The sequence below is a fragment of the Macaca thibetana genome, chromosome 5, assembly GCF_024542745.1.
Source record: "Macaca thibetana thibetana isolate TM-01 chromosome 5, ASM2454274v1, whole genome shotgun sequence".
NCBI lineage: Eukaryota > Metazoa > Chordata > Mammalia > Primates > Cercopithecidae > Macaca > Macaca thibetana.
This window is the reverse complement of record NC_065582.1, coordinates 109,477,344-109,495,089: the sequence shown is the minus strand read 5'-3', so window position 1 is coordinate 109,495,089 and position 17,746 is coordinate 109,477,344. Positions and strand designations below refer to the sequence as shown.

The 17,746-nt window shown below is 40.9% G+C and overlaps 1 protein-coding gene across 3 annotated transcripts in view; it reads left to right on the top strand.

The window, feature by feature from the left end:
- SPINK2 (serine peptidase inhibitor Kazal type 2) overlaps window positions 1-17,746 on the top strand; it is a 467,655-nt gene that overhangs the window by 150,635 nt on the left and 299,274 nt on the right. The window contains exon 1 of one of the 3 annotated variants that reach the window (XM_050791241.1): window positions 3,114-3,117. The exons of 1 other annotated variant lie outside the window; for it this stretch is intronic. The gene's annotated coding sequence lies outside the window, so the exon portion shown is untranslated. Of the gene's footprint in view, window positions 1-3,113; window positions 3,118-7,470; window positions 7,475-17,746 lie in introns of those variants that run through there. One more of the 3 variants, XM_050791245.1, reaches the window with a different exon arrangement.

Below are 17,746 nucleotides of genomic sequence, written 5' to 3'. Positions count from 1 at the left end.
AATTGTTGTCTTGTTTTGATCCTCTTTAAAGGGCAGTTTTATAATCAGCTATAGGACTCTGACAGGTGCTCTTGAATGCAGGTTTCTGATAACTTAGTAGATTGTGACATTAGAATACAGAAAAATCTTTCAGGACTCTCATGGAAAGCTGAAATGTTCATGAATACCAAGCAGAACAGAGGTTAACTGCATGAACTTAACTAATAGAAGACTGAAATAATCCCCTTTGTGATTTTTTGCTTAAAATGTTACTGATCCTTTGTTTTGTTTTTCAGAGTCAAGAAAACTTTTCTTTTGAGCTATTTATAGTTTTTAACAATTGAGTAAAGTATACTTCTACAAACAAAATTTGAAGTGTATTTGTTTCTCTCTACCTGATTTCTCCATAATCTGGAAACTATTTGTAAAGTATTCTTTTATTTTTTTTTTTTTTCTTGAGACAGAGTCTTGCTCTGTCACCCAGGCTGGAGTGCAGTGGCATGATCTTGGCTCACTCAATCTCCACCTCCCAGGTTCAAGCCATTCTCCTGCCTCAGCCTCCTGAGTAGCTGGAATTGCAGGTGCCTGCCACCACACCAGGCTAATTTTTGCATTTTTAGAAGAGACAGGGTTTCACCATGTTAGCCAGGCTGGTCTCGAACTCCTGATCTCAAGTGATCTGCCTGCCTCATCCTCCCAAAGTGCTGGGATTACAGGCATGAGCCACCATGCCTGGCTTATTTGTAAGTATTCTTAATTTATAGCAATATCATTATTTGCATAGGTGTAAAAAGGATCTGTTTTCTTTTGTAACAGGACATGATTGGAAACCCTGGTTATTTTATTAAGGCTTTTATTGGAATGGCATGCTTTCAGGTACAGACAGATTTCTTTAAAGAATTAAAGTTTACTTATAAAGTCAATAAAAGCCCCTTGGGAAAACTGGTCTCATTCTTTGTCTATACAGTCCCTGTACAGATTTCCTGACCTGTGGTAAGTAAAGAATGTCACTTCCTGACAGGCCTAGTAGCCCCAAGTTGTCTTGAGACCTCAAGAGAGAGGAATGTATCCAACTCATATAGGTATTTAATGGCACAAAGCCATGGCTGGGCTCAAGGCTTTAAAAAAAAAAAAAAGTCTTATCTGAGATTCCTTATGGAACAGAGTTCCATCAAGGTCAACTTAAAAAGTCTATGTGAATTATTCTTCCTATACTTTATACAAATAATCAGGCCAAGTATAAACTAAAGCTTATTTTGCAAACAGTTCAGTCCTATCATGATTTGTTTTTAATCAAAATGAGAACTGGGGAGAAAAAGATTATGTTTCAAAAACCATGGTACACTTGTTATTAGGTTCTAGCCTCATCCGTTATTTTTAAATTTTTTTCTGCAATTTAGACTAACCCTGATTATTCCTGTGAATCAACCAGTGATCTCTGGCTGCAGCTCAGAAGAAACAAAAGGGATGGGTAATGTAAATATCTAGTTCAGTATTCTAATTCTGGCACATATTGGAAACAACTAGCAACTCCATATCAGCTTGGTTCCAACAATTGCCCAGTTCATGGAAAGCTATTTAGTTTACTTGGGATAATTTTACTTACTTTGCTTTGCTGTTGTGACATATATTGCTGTTGTACCCTTTGTAGGAATGTAGGATAAGCTTACTCAACATTTTCTTAAATTGTACACTTATTAATCTTCCAGATATAACCTTTTGTTGGAACTCAGAGTTATGAATGACCCTCAGCATATTGACACTTTCTGACTGAGTTCTTCTCTGTCCTACATACAAATACCCTAATAGTTAGGCAGGAATAGCATTGCCCCTATTTAGCCTGAAGAAGTTACAGAAGATGAATCTTTATCCCTCTACAACCCTTAGGATTGAGGGTTCCCTTGTAAAAGGTGGAGGTGGGAATATGTTGGAGGCAGTTGAACAAGAGTGACTCCATCTTGAATAGGGGCTGGGTAAAAAAAGGGTAAGATCTGCTCAACTGCATTCCTACGAGGTTAGGCATTCTTAGTCACAGATGAGATAAGAGGTGGACAGGACTAGTATCACAGGATACAGCTTACAAAGCCCCTACTGATAAAATAGGATGTGGTAAAGAAGCTAGCTAAAACCCACCAAAACCAAGATGGCAATGAAAGTGACCTCTAGCCATTCTCACTGCTCATTGTATGCTTTTTTTTTTTTTTTTTTTCAGACAGAGTCTCACTGTGTTGTCCAGGCTGGAGTGCAGTGGCATGATCTGAGCTCACTGCAGCCTCCACCTCCTGGGTTCAAGCAATTCTCGTGCCTCAGTCAAGTAGTTGGGAATCCAGGTGCACACCACATGCTTGGCTAATTCTTTGTATTTTTAATAGAGACAGGGTTTCTCCATGTTGGCCAGGCTGGTATTCAACTCCTGGCCTCAAGCAATCTACCTGCCTGGGGTTCCCAATGCGCTGGAATTACAGGTGTGAGCCACCACACCCAGCCATTATATGCTTATTATGAATGCATTAGCATGCTAAAAGACACTCCCTCCAGCACCATGACAGTTTACAAATGCAATAGCAACGTCCAGAAGTTACCCTATATAGTCTTAAAAAAAAAAAAAAAAAAAAAAGGAGGAACCCTCTGTTCCAGGAAATTTCCACCCCTTTCCTTAAAAAATCTTGAATAATCCACCCCTCGTTTAGCATATAATCAAGAAATAACTACAAGTATACTCAGTCGAGCAGCCCATGCTACAGCTCTGCGTATGGGGTAGCCATTCTTTTATTTCTTTACTTTCTTAACAAATTTGCTTTCATTTTTAAAATAAAGAAAGAAAATGTGGTATATACACATGGAGTTCCATTCAGCTGTAAAAAGAATGAAATCATGTCATTTGCAGCAACATGATGGAACTGGAGGTCATTATGTTAAATGAAATAAGCCAGGCACAGAAAGACAAATATCATACGTTCTCACTCATACCTGGGAGCTAAAAAAGTTGATCTCATGGAAGTAGAGAGTAGAATAATAGATACCAGAGACTGAGATGGTTATGTAGGGGTGGGGAGGGATAAAGAGAGTTTAGTTAATTGGTACAAACTTACAGTTCTATAGAAGTTACAAGTTCTAATATTTGATAGCAAAGTGGGGTGACTATAGTTAGCAACAAGGTGTATTTTTCAAAATAGCTGGAAGAGAGAACTTGAAATATTACCAACACATAGGAATGATAAATACTAGTCAGGAACAGTGGTTCATACCTATAGTCCCAGCACTTTGGGAGGACAAGCTGGTCAGATCACTAGAAGCGAGGAGTTTAAGACCAGCCTGGCCAACAGGCGAAACCCCATCTCTACTAAAAATACAAAAATTAGCTGAGTATGGTGGCACACACCTGTAATCCCAGCTACTTGGGAGGCTGAGGCACAAGAATCACTTGAACCCAGGAGGTAGAGGTTGCAGTGAGCTGAGATGGTGCCACTGCACTCCAGCCTCCATCTCAAAAAAGAAAGAAAGAAAGAAAGAAATGATAAATACTCAATGTGATGGATACACCAAATACCCGGACTTATCATTGCACATTCTATGCATGTAACAAAATATCACCCCATAAATATGTAAAATATTATGTATCCACTAAATTTTTTTAAATGTACCTTAACATAATGGTGCCTAGGTTTTAGAATTTAACCCAAAAAGTATGATTTTAATTAAAAAAAAAAAAAAAATCTGGGGACTAACATAGGGCTAGTAATTTTCTATTTTGCCCAAAAAAATGAATTTTTAAAAATCTGCTATTCTCATTTCATTAAAAAAGAACATTTTAACAACCAAAAAATAGAGCAGACATTATCTCATAACGAAAAAAGTCTTAAATAGAACAATTTGGCTTTGCAAAAACTCACTAAATCGTGCCTTTCTTCCACCACTCTTCAGATAGTAGTGTGAACTTCATCAGGCACCAGCGCTGCTCTGAGCACTGGCTTTGGGAAACTCCAGCTTAGGGGTGGTGGAAAAGACAAAAATGGAGTGAGGGTAGACTGGTGAAGACACAGAAAGAAATAAAGATTAGGAGTCATCAGACAATGATCCAGTAGAGCCATGGTTTGCAAGTTGCTTCACAGAAGATACTCAAAGGCAGCCGGCAAGGGGCGAAGCTGTGGGTTTCCAGCCTTCCACTTCAGCCAGAGAGGCCTTACTCTTATTTGATGTATATTGGGATGCCACCTAATCAGGCTCACTGAGGCACATGGGTTCTCTGGGTTGGCTAATGGTTTGTGCCAATTCTTCAAATATAGATTCAACACATTTTCAATAAGAGTAGGGAGAAACCAACTAACTTCACTTGAAAAAAACTGTATACCTCCTTCTTTATGTTCACAACAAGAGACAATTATATACACTTATCATTAACATAATATTTTGACTTATTTGCAATTGTCTTTCATTTCACTGATTTTCCATTATTCCTAGCTACAAAGCACTGTTGCGTTATACCAAGTCCCTCAGAGTCACTGGGAATAGAAGCAGCTTACATGGCTTTTTCAGGGTGATTTTACTGTGTTTTGTTTTGCCTTTCTTGTTAACAAAACATTCTCTTTTCTGAAATATGTGTTATTATTTAGGATGTGTGAGATTTTCCAAACCAGATATATTTTGGGAGGCATTAAGGGATTACAGTGCATATGAGAGAGTAAATCATTTTTTCTCAATAAGTGGGACTAAGTGATATGTTGCTGGGTTTCAGAATTTCAGCTGACTGCAACTGCCAACTTCAGGCCTCTGTCAGCTGTCTTGCCAGGACTTGTTGGGGCCAAATGAACTGCAGGCATGCTGGAGTCATCAAAACATTCAGACCAAATTGGCCACCACCATCAAAGAGTGTTTTGCTTTTGTTTTCATTTTCACATGAGGGGCTCTACTTCATTAGGACCAAAAATGATACACATTTTGATGCTTTTGAAAATAATAGCAGGTGGAAACCTGAGTTTTAAAAGTGCCATATTTCTGATTTATTCCAGCATCCTTTAGCTTCTGCCTAAGAAGCAGCTCAGTTGATCTACTTCTTAATCCAGATCTGTAAAATTCACTTGAATAAAGTGTTTGACTTTTCAGTGAAGTTTTAAAACCACAAAAGAACAGGTATGCACATCAGGGTACACTAGAGGGTTACAATAGGCAGTTGTAAAATGAAAGTATTTTGAAAGTCTCATATAGTTGTTAATTACCAACCTGATTTCTTGATGAGAATATTAACCAGACCAAACTGCTATCATCCAGTGCTTGATATCAATGGTTTGCTGGAGGCGGTTCCAAGATGGCCAAATAGGAACAGCTCCAGGCTACAGCTCCCAGCGTGAGCAACACAGAAGACAGGTGATTTCTGCATTTCCAACTGAGGTACTGGGTTCATCACACTGGGGCATGTCGGGCAGTGGGTGCAGCCCACTGAGCAAGAGCCGAAGTGGGGCAAGGCATCGCCTCACCAGGGAAGCACAAGGGGTAAGGGAATTCCCTTTCCTAGCCAAGGGACCCCCACAGCACCTGGAAAATCAGGTCACTCCCACCCTAATGCTGTGCCTTTCCAAGAGTCTTAGTGAACAGCACACCAGCAGATTATATCCCGCTCGAGGGTCCCACGCCCACAGAGCCTCCCTCATAGCTAGCACAGCTGTCTGAGATCTAACTGCAAGGCGGCAGGGAGGCTGAGGGAGGGGTGCCTGCCGTTGCTGAGGCTTGAGTAGGTAAACAAAGAGCGGGGCGGGGGAAGCTCGACCTGGGTGGAGCCCACCACAGCTCAAGGAGGCCTGCCTGCCTCTGTAGACTCCACTTCTGGGGACAGGGCATAGCCAAACAAAAGGCAGCAGAAACCTCTGCAGATTTAAATGTCTCTGTCTGACAGTTTTGAAGAGAGTAGTGGTTCTCCCAGCATGGAGTTTGAGATCTGAGAACGGACAGACTGCCTGCTCAAGTGGGTCCCTGACCCTCGAGTAGCCATGGCAGGAGAACTACATGACAAATGCACAAGCTTCAGTAACCTATTTGATCAACTGGAAGAAAGGGTATCAGTGATTGAAGATCAAATGAATGAAATGAAGCGAGAAGAGAAATGTAGAGAAAAAAGAGTAAAAAGAAATGAATAAAGCCTCCAAGAAATATGGGACTATGTGAAAAGACCAAATCTACGTCTGATTGGTGTACCTTAAAGTGACGGGACAATGGAACCAAGTTAGAAAACACTCTGCAGGATACTGTCCAGGAGAACTTCCCCAACCTAGCAAGGCAGGCCAACATTCAAATTCAGGAAATACAGAGAACGCCACAAAGATACCCTCGAGAAGAGCAACTCCAAGACACACAATTGTCAGATTCACCAAAGTTGAAATGAAGGTAAAAATATTAAGGGCAGCCAGAGAGAAAGGTCGGGTTACCCACAAAGGGAAGCCCATCAGACTAACAGCACACCTCTCAGCAGAAACTCTACAAGCCAGAAGAGAGTGGGGGCCAATATTCAACATTCTTAAAGAAAAGAATTTTCAACCCAGAATTTCATATCCAGCCAAACTAAGTTTCATAAGTGAAAGAGAAATAAAATCTTTTACAGACAAGCAAATGCTGAGAGATTTTGTCACCACCAGGCCTGCCATACAAGAGCTCCTGAAGGAAGCACTAAACATGGAAAGAAACAACTGGTACCAGCCACTGCAAAAACATGCCAAAATGTAAAGACCATTGATGCTAGGAAGAAATTGCATCAACTAGCGAGCAAAATAACCAGCGAACATCATAATGACAGGATCAAATTCACACATAACAATATTAACCTTAAATGTAAATGGGCTAAATGCTCCAATTAAAAGACACAGACTGGTAAATTGGATAAAGAGTCAGGACCCATCAGTGTGCTGTATTCAGGAGACCCATCTCACATGCAGAGACACACATGGGCTCAAAATAAAGGGATGGAGGAAGATCTACCAAGTAAATGGAAAACAAAAAAAGGCAGGGGTTGCAATCCTAGTCGCTGATAAAACAGACTTTAAACCAACAAAGATCAAAAGAGACAAAGAAGGCCATTACATAATGGTAAAGAGATCAATTCAACAAGAAGAGCTAACTATTCTAAATATGTATGCACCCAATACAGAAGCACCCAGATTCATAAAGCAAGTCCTTAGAGACTTACAAAGAGACTTAGACTCCCACACAATAATAATGGGAGACTTTAACACCCCACTGTCAACATTAGACAGATCAATGAGACAGAAAGTTAACAAGGATATTCAGGAATTGAACCAGCTCTGCACCAAGTGGATCTAATAGACATCTACAGAACTCTCCACCCCAAATCAAAAGAATATACATTCTTCTCAGCACCACATCACACCTATTCCAAAACTGACAACATGGTTGGAAGTAAAGCTCCCCTCAGCAAATGTAAAAGAACAGAAATTATAACATCAATGGTTTGCTTTGGGCTCCTGCCAATATAGGGGGAAAAGGGGGGCAAATGAAGGGAAGGAAGACACTGACTGATGGCTACCAGTACATCCTTTCTCTATCCCAAGGCAAATGAGATAGATGAGGCTCGCTCACCCACCTTCACATTTTTCCCCTTTTAATGGTCCAAAATGCTCCCTATAGAAAATATGTGCAACAGCAGCAGTCTTCCTCTTCCCTGCCCAAGTCTGCACCCATTTTTTGTGCTGATGCTGACAGTTCATTTGGCATACAGAAAGGACTCCACACAGGCAGAGAGAATCAAGCCCAACTTCCTCTCCAATAACCTGAGAAGCCCAGCCGCATTGGCCCACAAATGGCACATTCATACGGATGGGAGATCTGGTCTGGGAGGACTTGGCACTCCCTGGAGCTGCCCTCTGAAGCTCATCCAATAATCCATCCCATTGAATGCAGGAGGTGTGGAGATAATGACTATTTCCTGAATGTTGTGCTGTTTAAATAGCCCTGCTGTGGTGTTCGGAGAAATTCAGGATGTTTTTGCATCCCAGGTGCTGTTGGAGCTGCCTAGCTAAGCTAAACACCCCACACAGGCACTGAGAACAGGTGGTGTCTGGCCAGACTGCTGGCAGTCAGGATGATGGTTGTTTTTCCTGTTCCAGCAGTTGGCAGAGGAATGCAAGCTTCAGTACAATCAGTAGCTTTCCATCCTCAAAAAAGGAATGTGTTTTCCCTGACACCAGTGCATAAAGACACTCTATAGTGCTCAAAAGCCCTTTCTGAGACAGAACTAAGTCCAAAACCACAGACTACCATTCAGAATCTTCCTCAATTTATCCCTGTTTTTAAGCACTCTGGCATGCAAGATGCAAGATCCACTTAAACTAGCTCAAGAGAGGGGTGTGTGTGTGTGTGTGTGTGTGTGTGTGTGTGTGTAGAGATGTTATTAAAAGAATGCAAGAGAGGAAATGGCTCAAAGGAACCAAAAATTAACCAGGAATCACCTGTGGCACCCTAAATCTCTGAGGGACCACATAGCTACCCCCATCTCTAGTTTTTCCATGAGACACACATGCTCTAGTCAACTCTTTTCCTAATTTTTGCCTTGGCCTCCATATCTATTATCCCCTGTCACCTTCTTTCAAGGGTCTTCTCTGATCTCCCCCCAAGCTCACCATTTGATGACATCTGTTTCTCCCGATTATACTCTGTCAAAAGACTCTGTTTCATCCATTGCCTTTGTTATGACCTGACATTTTTTTATTTATTTACTTGTTCATTTTCCCATTTAAACCTAATGTCTGTGAAAGAAGGACTTTGCCTTGTACATCCATGTATCGATAGGCCCTAGAAAAGCATGAGGCAGATAATCAGCACTTATTAAATGCATGATGGTTCACACTCAGGACCCTCTACTATGAAATTGTATATTTGCTGGTTCAAATGCTCATGTGAGACCATCTGATTAGTTCTCTTGCCAGCTAGATGATCTCCCCCGCGCATCTGAATCAACAAATATAGAAATTGAACCAAGACTGAATGCTAAAACTAAAACCACTCTAGATACTTTTAGTTTTTCTAAATATAGAAATTGGGCCAAAGGTGGATGCTAGAACTAAAAACACAGCTAGAACTAGTGTTTTTAGTTCTAGCATTCAGCCTTGGTCCAATCTGCCATGTCAAGGAAGAAGAGTCAGAGGCTACCCTTTCCAAAGGTTATGAGAGGTGGTGAGTCTCCAGGGATCTACAGGTGAAGAAGACACTAAGACATGCCTAAGAGAAGACTCACCAGCCTTTGCAGAGTTATCTCCCACAAGGGCATGTGCAACACATCACTACCCCATTCCTGTGGGCTACTCAAAACCCCTGGCTCTGATAGGCAGTCACATTTTTGTTAAGTCACTCTGTCTTCCCTGCTTCAGATCTTGTCTCAAACTGTTCCCTCCTTTCCAGAAAGTCTCATCCAAAACGGCCGAACCCCACTGTCATGCTATAGATGTTATAGCCTTATTTCAGAATTCAACTCAGATTTCATCTCATTCCCAGATTCTGTCATTCTAAATTAACCATTCCTTTTCCCAAAGTCAGAAACACCTTGGTTCAACCTCTGCTAAGGACTTGCTCCAGGCTTCTTTGCAAGAGAAAGGTAAGAATCAGATAATAAAATGCCACCCAAAGATCCTTAGCAGGGATAACCCAGAGATTTATTTACAATATGATGGGGCCAGAATCTGACACCCATTCCAGGTACAAGAGGTTACGATGAGCTGTGTGCCTAGTGAGGGCATATGACTTCCTGACAAAGGCCACTGGGCAGCACAGCAACATGGGGAAACACAGCAAGGGTGATGAAGATCAACTTTGCCCTCTTAGCAGCAAGGAGAAGCCCAGTCTTTACCTAAATGCTAGCTGTTTCTAGATTTTACCCCTGAGACCAGTGGTTCTCAAAATTGGCGGCATGTTAACATTCCCTGGGGTGCTTTTTAAAACTATCCACATCCTGGGAGAAACCTTAAATGCATACTGCTAAGTGAAAGAAGCCAACCTGTAAAAGTACATATGCTATGATTCCAACTCTGTAATATTCAGGAAAAGGAAAAACTATGGAGACAGCAAAACGGATTAGCAGTTGCCAAGGGTTAGTGGGGAAGGAAAGATAAATAAGCAGGCACAGGGCATTTTTAGAGCAGTGGAAAGAGTTTTATGATACTATAATGGTGAATACATGTCATTATATATTTTCCTAAGCCCATAGAATGTAAAACACCAAGAGTGGACCCTAATGTAAACTATGGACTCTGAGTGATAATGATGTGTCGATGGAGGTTCATCAATTCTAACAAATGTACCACTTTGCTGGGGGATGAAAAATGTAATATATGCCTGGCCCACACTCATGTCATATTCCCATAGTCATAGTGCCTTTGCCACTCATAGCTTTCTATAGTGCGGGGGAGGCTAATGCCTGTGTGGGGGAGAGGGTATATAAGAACTCTCTATACTTTCTGCTCAATCTTGCTGAGAACTTAAAACTGCTCTAAAAAATAAAATCTATAAATATATCTCCACATCCAGATCCTGCCCTGGACATTGTACATAAATTACTCCAGGATGGGGCCCAGGCTTTGAGAACCACTGGCCTTGAGCTGTATCAAAACATATAGCTGTCTGGGCATGATGGCTCACACCTGTAATCCCAGCATTTTGGGAGTCAGAAGCAGGAAGATCACTTGAGGCTCAGAGTTTGAGACCAGCCTGGGCAACATAGCAAGACCCCATCAGGTGGGTGGCACATATCTGCGGTCCTAGCTACACAAGAGGCTGAAACAGAAGGATTGCTGGAGCCCAGGAATTCAAGGATACTATGAGCTATGACTGTGCCACTGCACTCCAGCCTGGACAACAGAGCAAGACCCTATCTCCTAAAAAATAAAAAGTGTCATAAGAGAAAGATAGATAAGAGCTTTGGTTCCAAAGAGGCCTAAGCAGGAATCCCAACTCCATCATTTACCACCTTTGCCATCATTTACCGCCTAAGCCTTCCTTTCTGTGCAAGTAAAGTGCCAATAATTCCTACTGCATGTGATTATTGTAAAGATTAGAGAAAACATGTTCAAAATTCCAGGTACATAATAAACCCTCAATAAAATTATGTATACATATTATTAATTCCTCCCTACAACCTGTTTAAAACAATATGTTTTAAACATGTAAGGCAATGTTGCCTACACAACAAAATGTTAGTGCTTTAAGAAAAAGAGGTCCTTTTTTTTTTGTTTTTGTGTAAGCCACCTCAGCCTATTCATATGATGAAAGTTGTTTGGAGGCCAGGTGTACACTCCTCTGAAAATCAACATCTCCAGATTCTTTTTATTGAGGCAATAGCCCCTTAAAAAGTGAATTCATGTCAGCCACTATAGACCAGGAGGCAGCTATTCTGCTACAAAGCAATTGATGTGGAAGTCAGTAACTGTTCTTGAATACAAATACTGTACCTATAGAAAACTATGGGTGGCAAAGTCACCATGGGAATATGACATGAATGTGGGACAGGCATATATTACATTTTGTATATGTACCATCATGCACAGAAAAAAAAAAAAAAAAAAAAAAAAAAAAAAACAAAGAAAAATGTCTTTCCTGCTTATTAGCAAAATCGTAGTATCCAGTTTTCAAAGTCCATTAAAGAAATGCTTCTTGACTTTCTCACTGTATTTATTAGTCTGTTCTCATGCTGCTAATAAAGACATACCCAAGACTTGGTAATTTATAAAGGAAAGAGGTTTATTGGACTCACAGTTCAGCATGGCTGGGAAGGCCTCATGATCATGGCAGAAGACAAAGGAGAAGCAAAGGCACATTTTACATGGTAGCAGGCAAGAGAGCTTGTGCAAGGGAACTCCCATTTATAAAACCATCAGATCTCATGAAACTTATTCACTACCATGAGAACAGTATAAGGGAAACTACTCCCATGATTCAATTATCTCCACCTGGACCTCCTCTTGACAATTCAAGGTAAGATTTTGGGGGGGACACAGAGCCAAACCATATCATTTCGCCCCTGGCGCCTCCATAATCTCATGTCCTCACATTTCAAAACCAATCATGCCTTCCCAACAGTCCCCCAGAGTCTTAACTCATTTCAGCATTAACTCAGAAGTCCACAGTCCAAAGTCCCATCTGAGATAAGGCAAGTCCCTTCCACCTAGGAGCCTGTAAAATCAAAAGCAAGTAAGGTACTTCCTAGAAACAATTTGGGTACAGGCATTGGATAAATGCACCCATTCCAAATGGGAGAAATTTGCCAAAATTAAGGGGCTACAGGCCCCATGCAAGTCAGAAATCCGGCAGGGCAGTTAAATATTAAGCTCCAAAATTATCACCTTTGACTCCATCTCTCACATACAGGTCACACCAATGCAAAAGGTGGGTTCTCATGGTCTTGAGCAGCTTTTTCCCTGTGGCTTTGTGGGGTACAGCCCCGCTCCTGGCTGCTTTCACAGGCTGGCATTGAGTGTCTCTGGCTTTTTCAGGCACACAGTGCAAACTGTCAATGCATCTACCATTCTGGCCTCTGGAGAATGGTGGCTCTCTTTTTACAGCTCCACTAGGCAGTGCCCCAGTGGGGACTCTGTGTGGGAGCTTTACCCCATATTTCCTTTCTGCACTGCCCTAGCAGAGGTTCTATATGAGGGCTCCGCCCCTGCAGCACACCTCTGCCTGGACATTCAGGCATTTCCATACATCCTCTGAAATTCAGGCAGAGGTTCCCAAACCTCAATTCTTGACTTCTGTGCACCCACAGGCCCAATACCACATGTAGGCCACCAAAGCTTGGGGCTTGCACCTGCTAAAGCAGCAGACTGACTTTTACGGTGGCCCCTTTTAGCCATGGCTGGGACATAGGGCACCAAGTTCCAAGACTGCACAAAGCAACAAGGCACTGGGCCCAGCCCAAGAAACCATTTTTACCTCCTTAGCCTCTGGGCCTGTGATGGGAGGGGCTGCCATGAATACCTCTGACGTCCCCTGGAGACATTTTCCCCATTGTCTTAGCGATTAACATTTGGCTCTGCATTACTTATGCATACTTCTAGAGCCAGGTTGAATTTCTCCTCAGAAAATGGGTTTTTCTTTTCTACCACATCATTAGGCTGCAAATTTTCTGCTCTTCTTCCCTTTTAAACGTAAGTTCCAATTCCAAACCATATCTTTGTGAATACATAAAGCTGAATGCTTTTAACAGCACCCAGGTCACCTCTTGAACACTTTGCTGCTTAGAAATTTCATCTGCCAGATCCCCTAAATCATCTCTTTCAAATTCAAAGTTCCACAAATCTCTAGGGTAGGGGCAAAATGCCACCAGTTTCTTGTTAAAACATGGCAAGAGTCACCTTTGTTCCAGTTCCCAACAAGTTTGTCATCTCCATCTGAGGCCACCTCAACCTGGACTTCATTGTCCATATCACTACCAGCATTTTAGTCAAAACCATTCAATAGTCTCTAGGAAGTTTAAAACTTTCCCACATATTCCTATCCTCTTCTGAGCCCTCCAAATTGTTCCAATCTCTGCCTGTTACCCAGTTCCAAAGTCACTTCCACATTTTCAGGTATCTTTACAGCAGCACCCCACTCTACCAGTACCAATTACTGTATTAGTTTGTTCTCATGCTGCTAATAAAGACATACCTGAGACTCGGTAATTTATAAAGAAAAGAGGTTTAGTGAATTCACAGTTCAGTGTGGCTGAGAAGGCCTCACAATCATGGCAGAAGATAAAAGAGAGGCAAAGGCACATCTTAGATGGTGGCAGGCAAGAGAGTTTGTGCAGGGGAACTCCCATTTATAAAACCATCAGATCTCATGAGACTTATTCACTAACATGAGAACAGTATAAGAGAAACCACACCCATGATTCAGTGATCTCCACCTGGCTCCACCCTTGACACGTGGGGATTATTACAATTCAAGGTGACATTTGGGTGGAGACACAGCCAAATCATACCACTGTACTTGACCCTCTTGCCTCCCAAAACGAAAATGATATCTAAAATATAATGGGGCCTGGCACTGTAGTTCATACCTGTAATCTTCACACTTTGGGAGGCCAAGGTCACTTGAGGCTAGGAGTTCAAGACCAGCCTGGGCAACATAGAGAGACCCCCATCTCTACAAAAAATTTTGTAAAAATTAGCCAGGTATCATGGTGCATACCTGTAGTCACAGCTACTTGGAAAGATGATGTGGGAGAATCACCTCAGCCCAGGAGTTCAAGGCTGCAGTGAGTGATGATGGCACCACTGCACTCCAGCCTGGGCAACAGAGTGAGACCCTATCTCTCTCTATTAAAACAAAAATTTAGTGGTTATTCCATTTTCATACTGCTATAAAGAACTACCTGAGACTGGGTAATTTATAAAGAAAAGAGGTTTAGTTGATTCACAATTCCTCAGGCTTCACAGGAAGCATGAGTGGGAGCCTCAGGAAACTTACAATCAAAGTGGAAGAGGAAGCAAACACCTTCACATGGTGGTAGGAGACAGCAAAAGGGTAAGTGCCACATACTTTTATACCATCAGCTCGTGAAAACTCACTATCACAAGAGCAGCATGGGGGGAATCTGCTCCCATGATCTAATCACTTCCCACAAGACCCCTCCTCCAACACCAAGGATCACAACTTGAGATGAAATTTGGGTGGGGACACAGAGAAAAATCATATCAAATGGTATGAAGCCAAGAGCTTGCAAAGTCTGGCCTGACTTAAGCCAAGTTTGTGTAAGATAAACATGTTACAGTTGTTGCCTGAACCACTGCAGAAGAGAAGATAGCTAATTTTAATCATGGTAATTATTTGATGACTTAATTTAGACTTGTGGAAATGTTGATGAGTGTAGGTCCCTATTTTAAAATACAAGATTGCGGAGGAAATTCCCACATGGGAATCAACAGATTAAATTAAGACAAACTATTGCAAGACAAACAAAAACAAAATACCTATGATAACAAAAGTATATGCAGGACCCTAATTCATGAATTGACCTATTGATTTTACTCAGCAGTGAACATTAGCTAGCACTTGGTCATTATCATCGATAATAAGGGTCAACCTATTAAACCATAGCCCACAGGTCAAACCTGGCCCACCACCAGTTTTTGTAAATGAAGTTGTATGGAACACAGCTATACTCATTTGTTCACATATTGTCCATGGCTGCATTCATATTGTAACAGCTGGGTTATGTAATTGTGAGATAATATGGCCCACACAAAGTTGAAAATATCTACTATCTGGCCCTTTACAAAAGTTCATCAATCCCTATTCTGTAGAAACATTGCATACTATCATTTCCCTACTATAAATACTTAGGCTAAACCTGATAGCCTGAGTAAAAATATATTAAAATCTGTGCTTGAAGATTTATGCTTGATATGGAGTACATGGAATAGCAATTATGTGTTTATCATTTGTTACGTACCACTTGGGGAAAATTACTAAGTAAAATTAGCTTATACCACTAAATATCTATTTTTATATAGATAAGAGTTACACTAAAGATTTCATTTCAGTCTTTATTAGTAATTATTAGATGGTTAGTTGTTTTCACCTATCATGGCAACTTGGAGAAGAAATATAGTTCATATTATTTCTGCCTTAGTTTTGCCACAGATTAAATGTAAAGAGAAATGGAACTGGTGTGTTTAATCCAACTCAGCACTTTCTATCAGGGATGAAATAGTGTCAATTATATGCACTGCAGTTGTTTTAAAGCAAACTGAAACATAAAATATACTCAATTTAATTAAAGCATAAAAACAAAATGAGGTATCAATAGTAAAAGAGTGAGAACAGCAGTATTGGTATGGTAATCTTATTTATGTATCTCGATTTACTGCATCCAAAATTGTGTGGGTTTTAAACAGTCATTAATGGGAATCCAGTTAAAATAGAGCAACAAAGAAGAGAAAGAAAACAATTTAAATGAATGACATTTTCCTTTTTTGCATTTTGCCATCTTCTAAAGGAGGGACTATTAAAATTTTAAATCAGTTTTTAATCAAAGTTTAGTGGTGTAATATTTAATTGAAAACAACACCAGATGTTCTTCATCAAAACATCTTTCATAATGGCTAAATCAAGGCTTGGGAAGTTATTTAATGAGATAATTGTTGGTCTGTGAATACAGCGGCAATCTCATATGTACTTGTAACACTAAAAGACACAGGTTTGGAGGCTAGCCAGGGTTGTGTTTGCTGCTTTATGCTTCTCATATCTCTCCTTGTGTGGTCCAAGCAAAAATGGTGCTTTGGTGTTTTGGTTAAATTAAAATAATTCCATTCTAAAATAACTATTTTGTAAAAATAATTAAATCATTACTGATCAATAGACTTTGAGTTAATCAAAAGGGAAACTATCCAAGTGAGCCTACTTTAATCACATGAACCCTTTGAAGCACAGTTTTCTCTGGGTAGTGACAGAAGAGGACGTCAGAGAGATGTGAAGCACTAGAAAGACTCAATATGCCATTGCTGGCTTTGAAGATGGAGGGGCCAAGTGCAAGGAGGACACCAAACCTCAAAATCCAAAACCAATAGATGAACCCCAGGAATACGTGCCCTGGAAAATGGCATCCTGTTTGAGCCAGAGAATAAAATTTCATTGATAAGATACAGGCCGGGTGTGGTCGCTCACACCTGTAATCCCAGCACTATGGGAGGTTGAGGTGGGTGAATTCCTTGAGTTCAGGAGTTCAACACCAGCCTGGGCAGCATGGCAAAAACAGGTCTCTACAAAAAATTAGCTGGGCATGGTGGTGCACGCCTGTAGTCCCAGCTCCTTGGGAGGCTGCGGCAGGAGGATCACATGAGCCCAGGAGGTGGGCACTAGAATGAGCCAAGATCATGCCACTACACCCTAGCCTTGGTGACAGAATGAGATTCTTTCTCAAAAAAAAAAAAGATATACAGCATAGATAACAAACTGTATGGTTCACAAGCAAACAAAAACAAGCAAGGGAGATCCTAGAGCTCAGTTTCAGCAAAGAGTTAATTTGAGAAAACAATATTTGACAACTGTGGTGGGCAGAACTCTAAACTGACCACCCAAGATTTCCTGCCCTAATCTCCAAGACTATGAATAGGATGTGATATCATGTCTGTGACTATGTTACATTACCCGGCAAAAGAGATTTTGCAAAAATAATCACATTATTACTGATCAATAGACTTTGAATTCACCAAAAGGGAAATGATCCAAGTAAGTCTACTCTAATCATATGAATCCTTTGAAAGCACAATTTTCTCTGGGTAGCAGCAGAAGAGGAAGTCAGAGAGATCTGAAGCACTAGAAAGACTGAATATGCCATTGCTAGCTTTGAAGATGGAGGGGCCATGTGCAAGGAGGACCAGAGAGCTGTCCAACAACATCCAGCAAGAAAGCAGGGAACTCAGTCCTACAACCACAAGGAACTGAATTCTGCTGAAAATCTGAATGATCTCAGAAATGAATTCTTCCCCAGAGCCACCAAATAAAAGCCCAACCCAGCCCACACTTTCATTTCAACCTAAGCAGAGAACCCAGTCAAGCCTACAAGCTGCAAACTTTGTAGTGATTTGTTAAGCAAGAAAAGAAAACTAATAAAACTGTCATTCCTTCCATTATTATGGCCAGAATGACAAGGAATTTCGAAAGCATCTGTTGGCTTTTCTTATCATGGTTCTGCTTGATCAAATTCCTACAACCTCCCTGACACTCACCATAAAACTAACAATACTTTATTTTCCTGGAAGAAAAATTAGTAAGAATCTATGAATAT